General features: G+C 43.8%; 1 protein-coding gene across 1 annotated transcript in view; it reads left to right on the top strand.

The window, feature by feature from the left end:
* Positions 1–2,693: 2,693 nt before the first annotated feature.
* Positions 2,694–21,869, top strand: part of Cog3 (conserved oligomeric Golgi complex subunit 3) — a 56,962-nt gene continuing 37,786 nt past the window's right edge. The window contains exon 1 of the mRNA XM_076184841.1: positions 2,694–3,098. The gene's annotated coding sequence lies outside the window, so the exon portion shown is untranslated. The remainder of the gene's footprint in view (positions 3,099–21,869) is intronic.

Here is a 21,869-nt window from a genome sequence, read left to right as displayed (position 1 = left end):
CATTTGCGTTTATCTTGTTGCATTATTCTTTGCGGCTCCCAGCAGTGGTAGACAGTTGCCTCTTTTGCCAGGCGACTTTATTCAGTTGAAGGGGGCGGGACATTGTCGTGAGAGGGTGGTGGAAGGAGATGCTGCCACAAATTGAATAAAATCGTTTGACGTCACCCAACGAGGAAAAAATTGAAGTTTCACTGTAGTGAAAAAGATAACTGGGTCCATTGGCTTAACCATGTTTCACCAGATTGAAAATGTTAAGTGGGTTAACCGGCTTAATCCGTCAGTAAGATGTCAGGTTCTGAGTCGGACATTAATTGCTTGGCGTCACCGGAGCAAGGTTGAGAAAAATAATTCCTGTCGAAGTGACATTATTGCATTCCTTCCCACCTGAAGGTACAGACCACGAGCTGAAGTTTCGGCTTGCCCAGAGTTTTTCATTGTACAAAATCAAAATTCTTTTGACATTTTTATATACCCAAGAAAATGACCTAAGTGTAAGCTGAATACTACAAAGGGAAATATCACGTATTCGACAGCAACAGAATCATATTGACGTGAGAACTGCAGCGTGGGTCAAAACCTTTGCTCGTGACTGTACTGTATATACTCTCCTGGGCGCCAGATTGGATAAACTGCATTCATTTCAAGTATCTGATAAGAACGTAATGATAACCTCGGGTACCAGTCACCTGCACAGGCACATGGTTCTCAAGCACCTCTCACACCTCCGTTGGACCCGAGTTCTCTCGATCTTGTTTTTATTCATTCACATCTTTATCCGATTGTGTTGGTGCCCTTTGCCTCCAGATACCATTCATTGAATAAATCTATTTTGATGGTGATTATCAAGGATTACGGCCATTTTCTTCCACAGCAGGGCAGGACTTTTAGTAATGGGTACTGGAGAAATTTAGGTTTTAGAAGGAAATAATCAAGGGCTGGTTAACAAATTGGTTGTTTTTTAGAGAAAATGAGATAATTTTATGGATAGAATGACAGTTGGTAAAGGATATGGTACTGTCTCCATCCTAATGACCTTACAGTGTCTTTACTCCTACTGCGCTACAAGAGGTATGGAGTCTGGGGAATCTGTGGGTTGTTGGTGTGTGTGCATTTGTTTTGGTCCGTCGGCTCAGGCAACCTTGGGCCTAGATACATATTTACCAGGGTTCCGAGGAGACACTGTGACCTTGAGGGTGAGGCAGTCGCGTCCTTGCTTTCGTCGCGGTCAGACAAGGAGCGAGAGAGGAGGAAGACAAATTCGCTGCCAGACGCCTGCAGGATGTCGTCGATATTCGACTCGTCCTCGCTGGAAGAGCTAAGAACAGACACGAAGATTATGCAATAACAAATATAGAAATATCCTTACTAACAACATTTATTTATGTTTCTTCCAAAGAGGAGCGAAAATGAACTTCCCCCGGGTATCCAGTGCCTGAGTATTTCAAGTCCTGCATTTCTTCATCCTTTAGTATGAAGAGGATACCAGGATACCGATGCGAGACTCTGGTACTGGATACCTGGAAAAGGAGGACCAAACTGCCCCACCACCTCCAAGTGGTGACTCTCAGGACCTGCTCCTTTCTGGGAGTTGCCAAGGATAACTGGGGCTGACAGTATATCCAGCCATTTTCTCTCCTAATGTCTAACAATATATTTATTTTTCCTTCCAACTAATAACCTTCAGCCCTCCGGCGATGGTGCGTGATGGTGGGGGGATGGAGATGGTAATCTCTGGAAGCCCTTACCCATGTGGTATGCTGTGTAGACCCAGTGGCCACCCTGTGTAAAATGGGGAGTAGCATACCTCGCCAGCATACTACACGACCATACAGGATGCGATCTGGTTATCCCAAATGGGGAAGGGGCACGAAAAGTTGCCCTAAACATGGCCTCCTTACACTTAATCAGGCTGGGAAGCCCCCCAAAGCATGCCCACCCATAATGCAGTAAGAATACTGACAATAATAACAAGACGAATGAGCAACAACCCTCCCAAAACCAAAACCCCTCTGCTGCACCCCAGCTTCGCCCCGCAACACAATGAGCGAAGCGAAGAGGCTCGCCTCCGAACTCGAGAATAACCTGCATTGATAACAGCAAAACAACTACCTATCATCTCCAGAGAGAATAATAGTAACTGCCGTTGGCGTTATCAGCAGATCCAAGTACCACAATGAATAACCACATCCCTAATCTCACAGAGATGTTACATCCCCGAGCCTCAACAACTCTGCTCACTAACTTGACCCATACCAAGATGGAGTGGACCCTGATTACCCAGGATTATTGGTCCTGAATCTACCAGCAATGACTCCATAAAGAAATCCCATGAGAGTATGCGACGAATGCGAAGACCAATGTGGAACTCCCCGCAATATGGCCCCAGGAAGACACTTTAATAATAAAACTAAAATCAAGAGTCCAATATAACAAAGCCAAAGTTCTAACAACCTTGGCAGCCACCCCAGTTCAAACAACACCAATGGAGGAGAAGGGAGAAAGGTACCCTTAAACAAAATGAGTATAATCACAAAAAGTCCTATTAACGCTATTCATTTACCTTTCCTTCTAAAGGTTGATAGGAGCTCCTCTGTCCACGGAGGGGAAGGGAGGGAGGGCGAGGGTGTCAAGAGAGCGCAACGAACCGAGGGATGGGGTGGAGGGGTGGTGAGGAGGGACAAGAGGACAGGTACAGGTACTTGTTTCACTCTTATCAACTCAAGATAAACAAAGCGGCTGTCCCGGCCGAGTTTATTTTAGAACAGAAACAGGTAGGCTGGATTCCAGTTCTTTGAGTGTTCCACTGATCTTTTGTTAGCTTGCAATACACTTTTAACATAAAAGAAAGAACCAAAGTAAACGAGACAGTTAGGCACCAGGATTTCATGTCAGGTTTTTGGTGAGGCGTTAAAATGACCATGGCATAATGCACGTAGAATCAGGTCACACATAATCAAATTCAGCATCATTGTTTTCTTTTATGTCAGTATGAATTTGTGGCGTGCATAGGGGTGACGTGGTGACAAACCCGAAAAACCGTGCTGACAAGTTTCAGAACCAGTTTTAACCTAGGCGGCGGTTTGTGTATGTGTGTAGAGGTGGGTTAAAATTACAGTTCGTTTGATCGTTGCACTGTCATTCCCATGGCGGGATTCCCATCAGTATATAGTTCAAGTCGCGGGGATTAGGCGCCCCACTTCTTTGAAGTATTGTTGTACAGACTGATGTTTTTTTTTTCATTACTTCTGCAGGTCGGCAAAACGACTTCCTGTTGCCTAAATAATGAAAAGGCACATCCGATCTTTCGGTTGTAGAGATGCTTTCCCTCGTAAATGTATCTCACTTGCATTATGTCTGACGCCTCGCCATCAGTTTGTACCGGGTTTGTTCAATCATCCGGCACAGCATTAGTGATCGTGTTCTGCTTGCTTATAGATGGAATAAGGGCTTTCAGCTCTGTGGAGTGTGTATAGGCAGTTGAGAAAGGATAACTTTGTATGGATAACATAGATAGTATCGGATAATTAAAAAAAAGTCTGAATCGGTCATCATTGGACCCCTGAGAGAAGATAATTATTTTCTAAGGATGTACGGAACGTGTCCCTTGTCCACCGTCTTCAAGGCAGCTGATAATACTCAAATTAGGTTGTTGAAATAACAATGATATGAGTAATACTACGTTCTAGATGGAAAATATCAGGAAGGATGTAAAGAAGTGCGGTAGCACCTTATGTTAACTGGCAATAAGCTCTACTTTAGCCTAGGGCGACTGTATAGACTGTAGAGCCTTGGAGGCGGTGGTAAGACTAGGAGCGACCGGAGCAAGAGTAATTATAACAACAACGATGATTATCATTATTATTGTTGTTACCACTGTTGTTATCGAGTTCCCCTGAAGTCTGCACCTCAAGAAGTGAGGTTGGGTCACTTTAAGTCAGACTTGGACACAATTACCGGAAGAAAAAAAAAATCTCGTCCCCATGTTTCGAGTGTGCAGGTGGCGTAATCAGAACGTACTGGCCTCGCAATAGCTTTGTTTGTGGGTTCAAACCCCGCTTTCCTTTTCGATTCCCAGCAGTGACGGTTACCTGCCTCAACAGATCCAAAAGTGCATATAAAGCTTGGCCGTAGCTACTCAGCGCCTCTTGTCGTAGACTCCTCACTACCACCACCTTCATATTTTTTCAAGACTGTTCGCATGAAAGCAAAATTGAAAATCCCAAAACCTTAAGGTTTGCTTATTTGCACATGTGTGATGCTTGCATGCTTGGAGGCTATGTTGGCCTTGGGCCAACTGGGCGAAGGAGATGCAAGCTAACATACGCACGTAGACCGAACGGTGGTAGCGACGCGGATGGCGTATGGGAATGAGCTGGAAATGGTCTAACTATAGGTCTGTGCCCGTTTGAGGGAGGATGTATTTCCGTGTAAGGTGGGGGTAGAGGAGACTGAGGAGTGTGTGGAGAAGCTAAAGGCCGACCGCGACCAAAAACAAAAAAAAGATAAAATAATAAATAAATAAATAAATAAAAAATAAAAAATAAAAAAATAACCGCCAACAGGAGGTTCCACTGTCATTTTTCTCTTTTTACATTTCTCAAATGGATGCTTCCCATACAGACGCGTGCCGAATCTAACTTAACCTTTATCAATCATAATATATGTGTTTTAGCACATTTTTAATGTCCTTATGGGAAGCGTTCATCTAAGACAACACCTATCCAAATATGAACCAAAACCAGCTCTGCCAAGCTGTGGTCATCGGGACAGATGTAGTGCATTCTAACTGTTATGACTTTTGGTCATGTAGGGGCGTGCTGCTCGTTTTCTCAATGTCGTCCGACGCAGCCACAGCATGAGTCCCTTGGCCAAGTACAGGTAAGAAACTCTATGAGCATCTCAAAGAAAGGAGCCCGTCTGTCTAATCAACTACCGAAAAAAACGCACACACACACACACACACACACACTGCAGAAGATCAAAGTGGCGTTTCACTATATGGATTAAGAGATGATGAGAATAATCATCGAAACCATGATCAGTCCAAGACGAATATGTGTCAGTAGTATGGTCCCCGCAGAGTTAAGGATGTAAGATCGAGAGGATACAAAGAGCAGCAAACCAAACTGGTCCCCAGTCTGGCAGATGAACAATATGAGGAAAGACTAATAGAATTGGATCTGCTAACTTGGAAAGAGTGAATAGAAAGTGTTATCATTGTAATATTCAGGTCATTAAAGGGGGTAGATTGCATTGTCATAGGATATCTCTTGGTTAAAGATGGGAGGGCTTTACGAGGTCATGGAAGTAAATCAAGAGAGATCACATGTCTAAAGGATGTGAAGAAATAGTTTTCCATATAGATGCAATAAAGACTTGGAATAGCTTAAAGGTCAACTGAGAAGGTTTTGGGTTTCTTTATTTTTTGTTGTTTCATGTATGAAAATATAACTTAGAAGTTAGAACACTAAAATGCCCATTTGTAGCATTCTATAGTCTTGATTTTAACCAAATAGCATTACCTTAAAGTGCCTGATAGCAGACGAACTTTTCAATGTCGTAGTTACATTTTCCACCGCTGGGGTAACAAATGACGCAAGGTGTGTTGTTTACATTCTTGGACATGCCCAGCGATAAGAAAGCGACTTCACATCGAGTGAAAAAGATTTATCGGATTTGGATGCCAAGCTTTATACATACAGGCAAAAGTTTCAAGGATTCATGAATTACAGATTGATTTATCTGTGATAAGTTACAATAAAACAGTCCTATGTAGCAAAGAGAATAGAGAAATCATTTGACTGAAGGGGTGAGGAAGGCTAGCCAAAGATACTCGCAGACATGGCTATAAAATTATCTACCATAGGTAGTGGTTGCTGTGGGGGAAGAGAAGCCATCAATCACATGCTTGGCACTATCACCATGGTCACCTTTACACTCCATCTCAATTTAGCTTGTAGTGGTACTTGCAGGTGAATATTCATCATAGGCGCTTTGTGACAGCTGAAAAAAAAAATCATTAGGTCTATATCAGTACAAATTCCTCCCTCCTGGTCCAGGATAATTAGGTTTAACTCCTGTTGGGGGGGGGGAGGATTCCACTTGTTTGACTCTCAAAAAACCATTTAATTTGGTTTATTCCAATTGACAAGACGTGGTCATAGGCCTATTATGGAAGCCCCTGTCATCATAGCCATGCCTGTCACACTAGCTAGTCTATATCATGATTATACCCCGAATCTGCTTAGGCCTAGCCCAAAAAAAAGTTAGTTAAGCCTAACCATGCTTTTTAACGATTGTCAGTGAAAGCGTAGATGATACAAGCCTATATATACACATGATACAGACTGATAACCTACCTCCAGGCGTTGCCTTTTTTTAAATAGCAGTGCTCCCTCAGCAGAGTTTGGTTGCCGAACCTGGGTTCTTGTCGATGACGAAAATTGTCGGTGTTGCATCTTTTTTTAGAATGGGATTCAAGCTAATTCTTATTGACTCGGCAAGGCCAGGGTCCCGATTGGACTGTTTCTTTTTCGAAATGTTTCTAACAATTTCGCTTTCAATCAAGGCTTCCATGATTCATACCGTCTGCACCAAATGATCCAGTCCTTTTTGCGAACAGAATGAAAATGAAGTCTATCCAAGGCTATTTCGTCGAATCACTGCTGCAATTTGCGGCGGCAGAATAAACAATTTTCGAACAAAATACTTAATAAAACCTTGCTAACACACGAAATATGACAGATCACTAATTCAAATTGACAGCGCAGCACGGCAAACATATGGATGCATAAGAATGTAAAGAGCGAGGTTGACGTCACAGCCTTACGAGAACAGCCGAAGATCGGCAAAGGAAAATTCGTTTGCTACCGATATTTTGATAGGCCTTTTTATCACATTGCGTAACTATCAGAATTTATTTTTGCATTACTTTGTCATAAAGTGGCTAAGTCATACATCTTGCAAATATTCACCACCTCTGAAAACCTTCTCAGTTGACCTTTAAGTGATAGCCCAAGCTCAAGCAATACGTGAGTTAAAATCTGAATATATTTTAATTGGAAATCAAGGACACAGATTAAGTTGAAATTAAACATGAATTTGAGGCTATGATAGAAAATTATAATGGGGACGGGATCCAACGAGCGTTGCTTCTTTCCTGTATACTACAATTCGGTAGGCGCGCGCGCGCGCGCACACACACACACACACACATATATATATATTAACAACCACAATGCACATTAATTCTAAGCCATCAAAGGCCAGCATGCTTGAAATTGAAATGTAGTACTACCCAGGACTCGAACCGGGTATCCTCATGACAAGTGCGAGAGTGACTTTCCAACTAGGCCAGCAGGAGAGAAATCTCCAATTGGCCTAGTTGGAAAGTCACTGTCGCACTTGTCATGGGGATACCCGGTTCGAGTCCTGGGTAGTACCACGTCTCAATTTCAAGCATGCTGGCCTTTGATGGCTTAGAATTAAAGTGCATTGTGGTTGTTAAAATGTATCTCAAATCACTGGGACCCATTCAGTGTTGTACATATATATATATATACATATATATATATATATATATATATATATATATATATATATATATATATATATACGTACAACACTGAATGGGTCCCAGTGGTTAGAGATACATTTTAACAACCACAATGCACTATAATTCTAATCCATCAACATCGGGAGACCCAAGGGGACCACATGGAGAAATTGAAATTTGTTACTGCCGAGGACTCGAACTCAGCGATCACATGACAAGTGTATAATATATATATATATATATGTATATATATAATATATATGTATAAATTATATATATATATATATATATATATATATATATATATATATATATATTGTGTGTGTGTACTTATTTACCTAGTATTATACGGGAAGGGAGCTATGCTCGTGGTAACCCGTCTTTGTATCTTTCAGCATCTAGTTATTCTTAAATTCTTGTATGGTTTTTGCACATACTATTGATTCGTCCAATTTGTTCCAGACATCCACCACTCTATGTGGGAAACTTTTTTTTTCATATCTCTTCTATAACTATTCTTTTTTAGTTTCTTTTCATGTCCTCTTGTTTTCTTTTATCCCACTTTAATAAATCTCTGTCAAGGACTTCCATGCCTTTCATGATTCTGTAAATGGCCAGTACATCTCCTCTTTCTCTTCTTCGTTCCAGGATTGGTAGTTCCAGTTTGGACAATCTTTGTTCGTATGTCAATTTTGAAAGTGTTGGTGCCATCTTTGTCGTTGCTCTTTGGATTCTTTCAAATTTCTTTATATATTCATATATATATATATATATGTGCATATATAAGTATATATATATATATATATATCTTTATTCAACCACAAACAACTTTTAATTCCATGCCATCGCAATCGAGACTGAAGAATCGCTCGATGGAGACATTTTTGTTGGAAATTGAAACGTGGACGAGCCGAGGATTCGAACCCAGCTAACCCGTAACAAAGTTACAGTGACTTAAACCAATGCGCTATCAAGAGAACCATTCAGTGTAGATGTATATATATATATATATATATATATATATATATATATATATGTATATATATATATATATATATATATATATATATATAAAGAGAAAAAGAGGGAAGTGATTGTCAAAGTTGCTCAAGGTTTACGCGTGTGTAAGCTGGTGAGAGTTTGGTATGCCTGAGTCAACAATAAGAACCATTCTTTTAAATAAAGATAAAATTCTGTCAGCTAATATGTCTAAGAGTATAAGGTATGTGAGTACACATAAGAGGCCAGCATTGTTCGACGAGGTGGAAAGGTTATTACTTGTGTGGATACAGGAGAAGCAGCGTAAGGGTGACAGCTTCAGTGAGGAAATGATCTGTTCAAGGGCTCGCCAAGTGTATGCCGATCTGCAGCGCCAACAGGCTGGTACCAGTGGCCAGTTTACACCACCTTCAGTGCCCTTTACAGCCATTAGGGGGTGGTTTAAGAAGTTTCGGCAACGTACGGGCATCCACAGAGTGACACGGCATGGTGAGGCGGCAAGCGCTGACACGGAAGCAGCTGAGGCGTTCGTCAAGGAGTTTGAGGAGCTGGTGCGTCGTGAGGGTTACCTGCCACAGCAGGTATTTCATTGTGATGAAACAGGGCTCTTTTGGAAGAGGATGCCTAACAGCACTTACATTAATGCTGAGGAGAAAGCTTTGCCGGGGCATAAGCCTATGAAAGACAGGCTTACAGTGATGTTATGTGCTAATGCGAGCGGCGACTGTAAGATCACGCCGCTCGTAGTGTTCGGAGATGCCACGAGCATTCAAGAGGGGTAACGTCCTGAAGAGCAGACTTCCAGTGATGTGGCGTTCCAACCCGAAGGCGTGGGCAAACCCGACAGCTGTGCCAGGAGTGGCTCAAAGGGGCATGCGGCCCTGAGGAATGGACTGCAGGGGAATGGACTGCCACTGAAGTGCCTCCCTGCTGCTGAATAACGCCCCAGCACATCCCCTCGACATACAGGCACATCTTTCCCAAGACCTGGATTTCATCACAATTAAATTCCTGCCTCCGAACACTACTTCCATTCTGCACAGACCTAACCCTGCGAGAATTTTGGAAGTCCCAGTTCAACATCTTGCACTGTGTCACGATGATTAGCAAAAGCTGGGAGCAGGTCACCATCAGGACTCTACAGGCAGCGTGGAAGAAGTTTTGGTCATCATTTGACAGGGAGCGGGACTTCGAGGGCTTTGAGCCTGCTGATCCATCGGTCATCTCGGACATCGCTGCGCTAGGGAGGGACCTGGACCTGGTAATGGAGGACGGGGATGTCGAGGAGTTAGTAGGGGAGCACGAGGATGAACTGACCACCGAGGAGCTGAAGGAACTGCATCAGGAGCAGGTCGCCGAACTGGCCCGGGAACAGCAAGAGGTTGAGGGAGACGACGATCGTGTTCGGGGCCCCACCACAGAGGAGGTGAAGGAGGCCTGTGTAATGTGGAGGAAGCTCTACGATTTCGTTGAGGTCACGCACCCGGACCAGACACTGTGAGCCGTGTTGCAGGCCAGTTCAATGAACTGGTCATGCCTCACTACCGCCAAATCCTGCACACACGACGCCGGCAAGCAACCATCACAGAGTTCTTCCAGCCTCGTGCCAAACGACAGCGCCCTGATGAGGGTGCTGCTCCAGCTGAAGGAGCACCTCCTCCTTCAGAGGGGGGTCAGTAAGCCCCCACCACCTCCCCACTCCCATCCCCCTATGCCAGCTGCAAGCCTTACCATCGGTGGGTACAAAAGATTGTTTTTTTTTTCGTTATATTTTTCACCTTATAAGTGGTCTTTAACATTGATTTTTTGGCATTAATGTTGCAGGAACATCATAATTATACCTATTTATGTTCGTTTGGTGACAGGCTTCATCATATCAGAGGGAAAAAGTGGACTTTTTCGAGGTCGGGAACGGATTAATTGAATTAATATTGCTTTCAATGGGAAATAGCGTTTCCATTTACGCGAATTTCTATTTACGCGGAGGCATACAGAACGGATTAATCGCGTAAATAGAGGTACCACTGTGCTGGGACAAGTTGCTCATCGCCCAGCAACATCCAACTCCATTACCAGCCAGAGTACCCCCAAAGAGGTAAAGGGTGGCGGCCTCGCCTCATCACACCAAGTGAGCCCCGTCCTCATGAGGCAGAAGCTCCTCAAGGTTGACTATGAGGAACTTCATGATAACCCTGTACGCAGTGCGAACTGGGAAAATGTGTACGATGAATTCCTGAGAGCAGTTCCGCCGAAAACTCAGGTTGATTTACCAAGTAGGATTGGCGTGGCATTTGATCAGTGGCCGGGGCCGAAGGACTAAGGAGATTTTGGCATGCCCATCGCAGTAGACACTTCTGGGATTCTATAATGCCTTAGCAGCCAGAGACCACACCTCTCAAATTTATGTATATTTTTTTCCTGAATATTTCATTCAAAATCAAATTGTCCATCGTTTACAGTTGCCACTATATATATTTACCCTGTGGTAGTGAAGGAATACTGTCACCGAGCGTTCCCATCTGGGTCGTAAAAGGCAACTAAAACGGAGCGGAGGATAGGACTAGGCATCCTGCTCTCTGTAGCCCCAAAGGGTACATTCCTAAAAGAAACCAAGGCATAAAAGGGTCTGGGAGTTTTCCAACCAGAACCCTAAAGTTTGGGTCTTTTAATGTGCGTGGATGTGGTACAGATGAGAGTAAAATGAAGAGATAGGCAATGTGTTAGTGAGAACATGTGTTAGCAGTAAGTAAAACTAAGTTGAAAGGGAGGGATGAGTGAGTTTGGGATTGTAGTGGGGTGTCGGGAGTGAGGGGAGGACGAGGGAGGGAAGGGATGCAGTGCCCTCGCATTGGGGGGGGGGGGGCACAGCAATTCTAGTCTGGACATGCCGCCCACAAGGCTGACTAAATAATTATAATAAAAAACTGGTCAAAGGAGCCCTGAATATTTTACTGTAATATACAAATTTTGCGTTAGAATAAACAGAATATGAAATATTTTTTCCTTGTCCTTCCTCCAGTAGGGACATTAAATACAAAATTGAAAATATAATTTTAAAGTAATAAAAATATGTTTTGGAAATAAAAGAGGAAGAGGAGGCGAATCAAGTAGAGAAAAGGTAAAAAGTGCAGATGGAGAGATGATATTGGAAGAGAAGGCAGTGAAAGGAAGGTGGGCAGAGTATTTTAGGGAGTTGCTAAATGTGAAGGAGGATAGGGAGGGAAAGGTAGTTGCAGTGGGAAGCGCTAAGAAAATGAGAGAGAAGAGTGAGGAAAATGGAGGAGAAATAGGGAAAGATGAAGTGAAAGCAGTTGTTAAGATGATGAGAGCAGGTAAGGCACCCGAGTTGGACGCATACCATGCAGAATGCCTGAAAATATGAGGTACAGTTATGGTGGACTGGCTGGTGAGTTTATTTAATGTTTGCTTAAGAGAGGGTAGAGTGCCGGAGGACTGGAGGAGTGCCTGTATAGTTCCACTCTACCAGGGAAAGGGAGACAAGTGTGAGTGTAGTAGTTTCAAAGGGATCAGCTTGTTGAGTGTAGTTGGGAAGGCTTATGGGAGGGTCTTGATTGAGAGGATTAGGAGAGGAACAGAGGAAATAATTTGTGAGGAACAGTGTAGGTTGTGTGGATTAGATTTTTGAGGTAAGGCAGATATGTGAGAAATATTCTTAGGAAAAGGTAAAGATGTTTTGGGGACCTTTATGAATTTGGACAAAGCTTGAGAGGGTAGACAAGAGGGCACTGTGGTAGGTTTTACGGATATATGGGATAAGAAGAAAGCTGTTAAGATCAGCCAGGTTTTTTTTTGCGAGAATAGTACAGCCTGTGTTAGAATTAGAAATGTAGAAAATGATTGGTTTGAGGTAAAGGTGGGACTTCGTCAGGGATGTGTTATGTCACCCTGGCTGTTCAATCTATACATGGAGGGGGTGGTGCGAGAGGTGAATGCAAGGGTAGTGGGTCAGGGATTGGAGATGGTTAAAGAAAATGGAGAAAAGTGGGAAACAAGCCAGTTGTTGTTTACTGACGACACTGCGCTAGTAGCAGGATCAGAGGGATTGAGGAAGTTAGTGACAGTTTGAGAAGGCGTATGAAAGAAGGAAGCTGAAGATAAATGTGGACAAATGTAAGGTGATGAGATGTACAAGGGGAGAGAGTGACAGCAGGCTGGAAGTGAGCATTAAGGGAGAGAGACTGGAGGAAGTGGATAGTTTTAGATACTTGGGTGCGAATGTGGCAGGAAAGGGAGGAGTGGGGTGGAGGTAGAATGTAGATTGAGAGAAGCGAGTAAATGCCTTGGTGGATTTAAAAGTGTAATGAGAAATAGACATGTGTGTAATGAGAAATAGACATCTGGGAATGGATGCTAAGAGGAGGTTATATGAAGGAGTGATTGTGCCAACAGCACTGTATGGGGCAGAAACATGGAACATAAGAGAGGAAGAGAGAAGGAGTTTGAATGTGTTTGAGATGAGGTGTCTGAGAAGTATGATAGGGATTATTAGGCTAGAGTGAGAAATGAGGTGAGGAAGGGAACAGGGGTGTAAAGGGAGTTGTTGTTGTTGTCGTTCCCTAGACTGTCTGTCCGAGCAGTCCCGTCTCCCCAAGGAAGGCCACAGCCGAAACTGGGTTTTCCCACAAATCCTTTATAGAGTGTATGTTGTGTTGTTTGCGTGCATGATTGTGTATAATGCAGTCTTCCATTATGTGTTGTATGGTATGGGGTGAAGTGTTACATCCTGGGCAGCTGTTCACAACACGGTCGTCCAGCCTCTTCTGGTAGCTTAGAAGTACTGGGTGGTGACCGCATCGCAGTCTGGCCAAGTGGACTCTGTCCTTTCGTGGGAGAGAGGATTCAGAAGGGTGGATATCAGGGGGTCTGGCATGCAGCAGTGTGTTGTCTTTCAGTGTGTTAATGGAGCGGTGAGTGATATGATTATGAATATGTTTCCGGAGGCTGGTATTTGGTGGTTGTGGAGGAAGAGAAGAGAGTATCTGTGCGTAATAAAGGTCTTTGGGTGTAGTTTTAATGTTTCTTGGTGTGTGTGGGTGTTCTGCTATGTAGTGTAGCGGGTGTGATGTGTTTGTGGTGGCTGCAGCAAGTGTTTGTGTGCCTCTCATGTCGAGGTGGTCCTTGACTTTGAGGACTTTTGTTTCATGGTGTAAATGGTCTGTAGGTGATGTATTTGTGCAGCCTGTAATTGTTTTTAGGGCTTTGTTTTGTATGATTTGAAGGGTGTTGTGGTGTGTCTCACTGAGATTAGGAGCCCATGCAGGACTCGCATAATTCATCACTGAGCGTATGCATTGTTTGTATATTGTTATATTAGTTTCTTTGTTTTGTCCAAATGTTGTTCCTGTGATTGACTTAAGTGCGTTAAGTCTAGGTGTGCATTTGTTTTTTATGTTTGTGAGGTGTTGTTTGAAAGACATGGATGTATCGTATGTTACACCAAGAATTTTCGGTGTGTTTGTGTGTGGTATTAGTGTTGTTGATGTAGAGATGAGGTATGTATTTGTGTTCTTTTGTCCAGTTGGTGAGAAGTGTTGCTGTAGATTTGGTTGGAGCTATTTTGAGTCTGTTTGTGATGAACCATGTGTTGAGTGTGTCAAGGTAAGGCTGGATTATTTCTGCAGCTTTGTCTGTGTTACGATGTGTGCATGTGATTGTTATGTCGTCTGCGTAGGAAGAGATTTGTATTTCTGAGGTGTCTGGCGTGGGTAAGTCATGCATGTATAGATTAAATAATGTGGGGGATAGAACTGACCCTGTGGTACTCCGTTCTTAATGTTTCTGATGTGCGATGATTGGCCATTATATGACACATGAGCATTCCTGCCTGCCAGATAATTGGCCAGCCATCTTTTGGTGTTATTGTGCATGTCTGTGTTATATATTTTATTTGTTAGGTTGTGGCGGGGGATAGCATCAAAAGCTTTACTAATGTCCAATGTTATAAGAAGTGTTCTGTGGTGGGGCCTATCTGAATTGATGCCATCAAAAATTCTTTGTGTGAGGTTTGTCAGAAGAGTGTTTGTGGAGTGTAGTGGCCTAAAGCCGTGTTGTGAGTCAGCAAGGGGAATATATGGTGTGACAAGTTTAAGTATTAGGCGTTCAATGACTTTAGAGGGGGTGCAGAGAAGTGTGATTGGGCGGTGCGATGTTGGGATTGTTGGGTCTTTGTTCGGTTTTGGAATGGTGATTATTTTACCATGCTTCCATATGTCGGGTATAGTGTTGTGTGAATAGCTGTAGTTTGCAATGTTTGTGAGTGCGTGTATACCTTGTGGTCCAATGTGTTTTAGGTGGATGTTGCTTATGTTATCAGGGCCACAGGCAGATGAGTGCTTGAGATTATGCATTATGAGTTTTGTCTGACTGTCTATGAAGGGTGTATAGTCTGAGTCTGTGGGGAAGTCTTTCTTACGTCGAATGGTGCGTCGGTCGTCAGGGTGAGATGTAAGATGGCTCGTCTGTGCAAAATGACGTATGAGTGCGTTTGCTTGTTGTCTGTTTGAGGGTAGATTATCTGTTGTTGTGATTATTGCTGCGTGAGAGCGTGTAGTGTTAGTGTTGGATAGTGTGATGCTGTTGAGTGTTTTGTACAATTTGCTGGTGTTTGTTTTGTGATCAAGTGTATTGATAAAGTTTTGCCAATTTTGTGTTTTTTGTTCATGTATTTTATTGGCAATCACAGTGTTTAGTGTTTGTATTTGGTCTGCTATGTTTTGAGGGATAGGTGTGGGGGTATCGTGTTTAAGTGTGTCACGTTGTCTGATGAGGTCTTGGATTTCTGGTGTGAAGTTGGGGTTGTGTGATTTTCTGTTGCCTCTAGGGATGTATCTCTTGTCTGCGTTTTGTATGATTGTATTAAAAGCGTGCACAGCATTGTTTATGTTTGTGATTGGTGTACTGTTAAGTGTTTCAAAATGTTGTTCTGTCTCTTCAGTAAAGGCTTCCCAGTTAGCTCTCTTGTAATTGGTGTAAGTGTGTCTGTGGCCAGCTGGGGTGCATCTTGTTTTGGTGGTGATGATGATTGGAAGGTGGTCAGAGCCAAGGGCTCCGACCACTCTCCATGATGTTGTTGGGGTTAGGCAGGGGGAGCAAAAGGTGATATCAGGAGAGGAGGGAGTGTAGAGGGCTTGGTATGGGATATGTGTATGATTATGCGTGTTGTTCATGATAGTCAATGAGTCGAATTGAGTCTGTATATCAAGCCCTCTGTCTGTGTCAGGGTTGTCGACAAACCAGGCAGACGACTTGGCGTTGAAGTCACCACCCATGATCAGGTTGGGGATTGAGGTTAGTTGGCTGAGTTGAGGTCTGAAGGTGTTTGGAACTGTGGGGGATGATTGGGGGGGAATGTACATGTTAACTATTGTCAGTTGGGAGATAGGGTTGATGAAAGAGTATTAGGATGGTTTGGACACATGGAAAGAATGAGTGAAGATTAGTAAAAGAGGTGTGGAAGGCAGATGTGGAAGGAGTGAATTTGAGGGAGCGTCCTAGGATGAGATGGATGGATGGGGTAAAAGGGGCATTACGAAAGAGAGGAATGTCTGTTGAGGAATGACGGGAGAGGACAGAAGATAGGATTGAATGGAGAAGGGTTGTGTATGGATGATGCTGTGATACATGAGGGGGAATGGGTGGGGGAAGGGTGAGGGAGTATGTATGAGAAATAAATTGACGCAGCCCGAAGGGATTACTCCCCGTCTTCTCCTTTTCTGCATGAGGGGACGGAGAGGGGGGGGGGGTCGCCAAATTCATGAAGCGGCCTTGCTGTGGATGTGCTGTGTCTTGCGACACTGTTTCTGACCCAGGGCAGTGATGATCCGCCATCCAGGAGGTGCCAAGATGAGAGGGAGGGAGAAGGGCGGAGGGGAGTGGAGTATGTAGGGGATGGAATTGGTGGGAGTGGTTTCTATGTCTTTTTCGTTTTGGCTACCCCCCGTGTAAGGGTAAAAAAAAGCCTTTGGTACATGTATGTATGAAAATATGTTTAATTATTTCGCAAGCCAATAGCTAAAACAGGCTGTAAGGGATGGTAGAGATGGGAAGTGTTGATGGGGGAGGTGGGGGGAGGGCGTCATTGAGAACTTTGTCCCAGGGTGGCACTTAGGCATGCAAGAGCTATGAAGGGATGGTTATACTAGTAAGGGAAAAGATAGGTAAGCATGTGGAGTGGAAGGAGGTTTCTTCAAGATTAATGTGGATGAAGGTGCAATTGGAAGAGAGATGTGGATCTTAGTAAGTGCATATGGGCCTGGTAGCAAGAATGTAGATAAAAGGGAAGCTTTTTGGATCATTTAAATTAATGCATAGAATATTAATGGAGAAATGTCAATGTAATGGTATTTGGAGATCTTAGTGCTAGAGTAGAACCAATAGATGGAGTGGTTGGGTAGTGTGGAGTGCCAGGAGAAATCATAGTGGAGAGTTGATGACAGAGATGTGATTAGAATGATAGTTGATGATAGCTAACACAATGTATAGGAAGAATTAAGCTTAAGTACACATGGAAGAGGGTGGATGGAAGGGTGGTTGATAGGGCTTTAAAGGACTATGTAGTGGTATCCAGGAAAGGAATAAGAAGAGTTTTGGATGTCCATGTTCTTACGGAGGAGAGTATGGGAGTATCAGATAAATTTTTTGTGGATGGTGAGTTCAGAGTGGAGGAAAGATGGAGAAACAGGAAAAGGACAGAAGATAGGGAGGTGCTTAGAGAAAACTGCTTAAAAGAGAAAGAAAAGGAGAAGTACAAGAAGCTGAGAGAAGTGTGGGAGGAGGTGAAGGATAGAGTAGAGGTGGAATGGGGGGTGTTTCAAGGAGGAAGTAACAATGTGTGCAAAGATGGTGTGTAGAACAAGGAGGATGGGAGGGGATATAAGGGTAGCAAGTAGTGGGATGATGAAGCAAAGATGGTCGTAGGAAATAAGAGACAAGCATTCATGGACTGATTGCAAAATAGGATGAGGGAAGCAAGAGAAAAAAGAAAAAAGAAAAACATGAGATAAAGGAGGCAAAAAAGGAGAGATGTAAAATGGGGAAAGAGTATGACAGAAAATATGGAAAGTAATAAAAACAAATTTGGAAGGAACTTAAGAGAAGGATGGTGAATCAAGTAGAGAAGAAAAGGTAAAAGGTGCAGATGGAGAGATGATAACAGAAGGTGGTGGTGGTAAAGAGAAGATGGGCAGAGTATTTTTGGGAGTTGCTTAATGTGGAAGAGGATAAAGTGGGAATAGTGGTTGCAGTGGGAGGTGCTAAGAAAATGACAGTGATGGATGAGGAAAATCAAGGAGAAATTAGAAAAGATGAGGTGCAAGCAGTTATTAAATAGGTGAGAGCAGGTAAGGCACCTGAGTTAGATGGGTGCCATGCAGTGTCTGAAAAGCAGAGGTACAGTGATGGACTGACTGGTGAGGATTTTTAATGTTTGTCTAAGGGATGTTAGAGTGCTGGAGAACTGGAGGAGTGCCTGTATAGTTCCACTTTACAAGGGAAAAGGGGACAAGTGTGTGTAGTAGTTTCAGAGGGAAGGCTTATGGGAAGGTTTTGATAGGATTAGAAGGGGAATAGTGTGGGTTTAGGAAATGTAGGGATTGTGTGGATCAAATTTTTGTGGTAAGATACGTGAAAAAGCTTTGGCAAAGGGTAAAGATGTTTTTTTGGGCCTTTGTGGATTTGAAAATGGCTTATGACTGGGTGGACAGCAAGGCACTGGTGAGGTTTTGCAGATATACAGGATTGGAGGAAAGCTGTTCAGGGCAGTCAAGAGTGTACGAGAATAGTAGAGCCTGTGTTAGAATTAGAAATAGAGAGTGGTTTCAGGTAAAGCTGGGACTTCACCAGGGATGTGTCATGTCACCATGGCTGTTCAATATGTACATGGAAGGGGTGGTGTGGGAGGTAAATGTATGGGTAAAGGGCAGGGGATCAGAGATGGTGAAAGAAAATGGAGAAAAGTAGGAGGTAAGCCAGTTGTTGTTTGTTGATGACACTGCACTTGTGGCAGGATCAAAGGGGGGATTAAGGGAGTTAAGTGCTGGAGTTTGGGAAGGTGTGCGAGAGGAGAGAGTTGAAGGTAAATGTGGGTAAAAGGAAGATAATGAGATGTACAATAGGAGAGGTTGACAGCAATTTGGAAGCAAGTCTTAAAGGAGAGAGGCTGGAGGAAGTGGATAACTTTGGGTATTTGGGGTCATACGTAGCAGGAAAGGGAGGAGTTGAGGTGAAGGTAGATAGTAAATTGAGGGAAGCAAGGAGGTGCCTTGGGGGATTAAAAACTGTAATGAGAAATAGACATTTGGAAATGGATGCCAAGAGTAGATTGTATGACAGGTGATTGTCCCAATGGCACTGTATGGTGTAGAGACATGGAAAATACGAGAGGAAGAGTTTAAATGTGTTCTAAATTAAATATCTGAGAATTATGGTAGGGCTTTCAAGGCTGGATAGTGTGAGAAATGAGGTGAGGAGGAGAACGGAGGTGGAAAAGAAGATGGGAGATAGGGTTGATAAAAGAGTATTGGCATGGTTTGGACACATGGAAAGAATGAGTGAAGAAAGATTAGTAAAAGAATTGTGGAAGGCAGAGGTGGATGGAGTGAACACGAAGGGGTGCCCAAGGATGAAATGGATGGATGAGGGTGAAAGGGCATTGAGCAAGAGGGGGATGTCTGTTGAGGAAGGAAGGGAGAAGACAGAAGATGGGTGTGAGTAGAGAATGGTTGTGAATGGATGATACTGTGATGCATGGATGGGAGTGGGTGGGGGATAGGGAGTGGTTGTGTGAATGATATTTTGACACAACCCAAAAGGATTTCTCCCCATCTACAATGTTTCTGCACGAGGGGATGGAGAGGGGAGTCACTGATTAAATGAAGTGACATTGCTGTGTCTTGCTGCATTGCATCTGACCCAGGGCGATGGGTGAGATGCAGGGATGGCCTGCCATCCAAGAGCCAAGATGAGAAGGAGGGAGGGAGTGGTGGTGAACTGGAGTGGAATGGGTGGGGACAAAATGAGTGGGAGTGGAATTATACCTTTTGATTTTGGCTACCTCACTGGTGAGGAGGAAAAAGCCCTTGGTGTATGTATGTACATATATACCAATGGCTTTTTCCCTCACACAAGGGAGGTAGCTGAGTCAAAGGCATAAATCCACTCCCACCCATTTCATTCCCGCATACTCCACTCCCATTCACCATCTTTTCTTTGCTCCTTGTGGATGACAGGTCACCCCTGCATCTTGCCCCCTGCCCTGGGTCAGAGGCAATGCAGCAAGACATAGCACATCCACAGCAAGGCCAGTTGTTGTTGTTGTCGTTCCCTAGACTGTCTGTCCGAGCAGTCCCGTCTCCCCAAGGAAGGCCACAGCCGAAACTGGGTTTTCCCACAAATCCTTTATAGAGTGTATGTTGTGTTGTTTGCGTGCATGATTGTGTATAATGCAGTCTTCCATTATGTGTTGTATGGTATGGGGTGAAGTGTTACATCCTGGGCAGCTGTTCACAACACGGTCGTCCAGCCTCTTCTGGTAGCTTAGAAGTGCTGGGTGGTGACCGCATCGCAGTCTGGCCAAGTGGACTCTGTCCTTTCGTGGGAGAGAGGATTCAAGGGTGGATATCAGGGGGTCTGGCATGCAGCAGTGTGTTGTCTTTCAGTGTGTTAATGGAGCGGTGAGTGACAGCAAGGCCAGTTCATTTAATAGGTGACCCCACCTCTCCATCCCCTCATGCAGAAAAAGAGAAGATGGGGAGAAATCCCTTCAGGACGAGTCAAAATATCATTCACACATACTCCCTAACCCACTCCCTTCCATGCACCACAGCATCATCCATACACAACCATTCTGCACTCACCCCTTTCTTCTGTCTTCTCCCATCCTTCCTCAACAGACAGCCTTTTTACATACTGTATGTAGTTTACACACAGTACATAAAACAATCAGTTATACCTTATCACTGTATACACACAAACATACAAGACATAATAATAATAATTGCCTCCTTGATTTTTACTAACTAGAAACATTAGAGAGAAGCGAGTAAATACCTTGGTGGATTAAAAAGTGTAATGAGGAATAGACATTTGGGAATGGATGCTAAGAGGAGACTATATGAAGGAGTGATTGTGCCAACAGCCCTGTATGGGGCAGAAACATGGAACATAAGAGAGGAAGAGAGAAGGAGTTTGAATGTGTTTGAAATGAGGAGTCTGAGAAGTATGATGGGGGTTACTAGGCTGGATAGCGTGAGAAATGAGGTGGTGAGGAGGAGAACAGGGGTGGAAAAGGGGTTGGGAGATATGGTTGATGAAAGAGTATTGGGATGGTTTGGACACATGGAAAGAATGAGTGAAGAAAGACTAGTAAAAGAGGTATGGAAGGCAGATGGGGAGGAAGTGAACATGAAGGGACGTCCTAGGATAAGGTGGATGGATGGGGTGAAGGGGGCTTTGGGGAAGAGGGGAATGTCTGTTGAGGACGGATGGGAGAGGACAGAAGACAGGGGTGAATGGAGAATGGTTGTATATAGATGATGTTGTGATGCATGAGGTGGAATGGGGGATGAGGTAGTATGTGTGAGGAAATTATGACGCAGCCCGAAGGGATTTCTCCCCGTCTTCTCCTTTATGCGTGGGGGGACGGTCGCCGATTTAATGAAGCGGCCTTGCTGTGGATGTGCTGCGTCTTGCAACACTGCTTCTGACCCAGGGCAGTGGACAAGGTGCAGGGATGACCCGTCATCCAGGAGGTGCTAAGATGAGAGGGAGGGTGGAGGGGTGTGGAGTGTATTCAGGGATGGAATGGGTGGGAATGATTTTATACCTTTTCCTTTTTGGCTACCTCCCTTGTAAGGGGGAAAAAGCCTTGGTATATGTATGTATGTAGAAACACCTCAGTGGCTGACAATAATCCTCAGACCCTCCCACAATAGAAATGTTAGACTCCTGTCTCCCTTGTATTAATATGGGATTGTTTCTATGCCACTAGCTTGTTTTTTATTTTTCAACTATTTACTCTTTATTTAATCAATATTTATATCATTCTGTTCCACCACATCAGCCTTCTTCAACAAAGACATGGATTGGGCACATGACAAGGGTGACTTCAAATAACAAAGAGCATGTGGAAGGGTGCAGAGGCGAGGAAGTAATGAGATCAAGTTGGGAAGGAGAGGACACGGGCATGGGGTGGGGGGGAAGGCTATTGAATATTGTAATTGGGTTGTGGCTTTTGTGGTCTTTAGTTTGGCATCACTTCTATCCTTGCCATCCCACTTTGCAGGATATGGTGTACAAG

The sequence above is a fragment of the Oratosquilla oratoria genome, chromosome 5 (genome assembly GCF_046742065.1).
Source record: "Oratosquilla oratoria isolate Oo_2021 chromosome 5, ASM4674206v1, whole genome shotgun sequence".
Taxonomy (NCBI): Eukaryota; Metazoa; Arthropoda; class Malacostraca; order Stomatopoda; family Squillidae; genus Oratosquilla; species Oratosquilla oratoria.
Note: the sequence above shows the minus strand (reverse complement) of the source record. Positions and strands in the feature narration are given on the sequence as shown.